Here is a 1789-nt window from a genome sequence, read left to right as displayed (position 1 = left end):
CCCACATATAGATAAATATCTGTGTGATACAGAATGAGACATGTATGTCTACAGATACACAGACACTCATATATATATAGGTATATCAACAACCTACAAGATATAGCTACACATACGTATATATATATATATATATATATATATATATATATATATATATATGAGTATATAGCTATATATGTATGCATATCCTATGTGTACAGATGCCTAATTATGTTGGTATATATATATATATATATATATATATATATATATATATATATATATATATATATATATATATATATATATATATATATATATATATATATATATATATATATATAGATATCTATGACTATATGTGCATACATATCTATACCAGTATACCTTCTACTGTCGATAGATCTGTAGATATCCATATGTTTATGTGCATATGTATCACTACCTGTATATGTATAGACATATATTTCTCTGTATATGCATATATCTGGGTGGGTATATGTATATCTATGTACTTTTACATACCCATCTATATATGTTGATATGTATATTTGTAATCATAGATATATATCTGGATGTATATATATATATACAGATGTCCTCACCATATGTCCTGGACACGGAGTGTAGACCTATCCCAGCGCCTATAGTCCCAATGTCATAGTGCAAGTGGATGTCAGGTATGTATAGCAGGTATATTGGTAGACTATTGCTACTGTAATTGTGATTGTCTTCACAGACATGGTGTGTGTGAGAGGTCACATCTGCTTTCCACATGTCTGCCATTGGCTACTGATAGACATTCTAAGGACATCCTGGTAAAGTACTAATGCTAGCACGTAATGCCCCTGTGGACTGCAGCTCAGATATTGGCCAATATATGTGGACATTCTGAAACATTCCTTACAGTCCGCATGTATATGCAGAACCCCTTAGTGCTAAACATGTGTACCATGCATGGCAATATGGATGTTAACAGCCATGTAGATGGGTATAACCCATAACAACTGGTATACATATGTCACCATAGATATGCACTCACACACCCCTGTCTGGCCTGTCACATAATGCTGCTGGTACAGGGGTGCCATGGCCACATACTACCCATTAGATAGTGACATGCATCTGTACAGCATCCCACTGCTCTGTCTGACATACATGACTGTTAAGGGAGACCCAGCACAAGTGCATCTGGCAAGTATCTCCACTTGACATCTCACTGGATAAGTACACTAAGCTGCTAGACATGCAGCAATGCACTGTGCAGGCTACAGGCAGACTGGCTCATCACTGGCCAACATCTCCTATGGGGGAATGCACATGTACCTGCATATATATCAGGCTCTTCTGGAATGCCACACCACAGGGTATGATACAGCTGTGTGAAGGTGCATAACCACATCCAATGTGAACATAGCCACAGCCACATATGGTAAGCTAGCATAAAATTACAGTATATGGACTACCTGTTTAACAACATCCTCATATGTGCCACTCACAGACTAACCCTACATATACTGGGCTGCTACATGGTGTGGTCTGCTGTCTGTCTCTGCTATGGGACATGTGTGTGTATGGCCTTACAAACATGTAAACTAATATGGTAACATACAGTGGAGCAGCAAGTAACATCAGATAGGATGGGACCTATAACAATGACATCTACCACAATCTGTACACAGGCTAAAGAACATGTTCACAATACACACACTGTCAACAGTTGCCATAGTTACACAGACCTATATTACCCATATTGTACATAACATGTGCAACAGTCTGATATCTCCCTGGCTTGCTTTCAGATATG

The sequence above is a fragment of the Protopterus annectens genome, chromosome 3.part0 (genome assembly GCF_019279795.1).
Source record: "Protopterus annectens isolate FY-2018-M chromosome 3.part0, PAN1.0, whole genome shotgun sequence".
Lineage (NCBI taxonomy): Eukaryota > Metazoa > Chordata > Ceratodontiformes > Protopteridae > Protopterus > Protopterus annectens.
Note: the sequence above shows the minus strand (reverse complement) of the source record.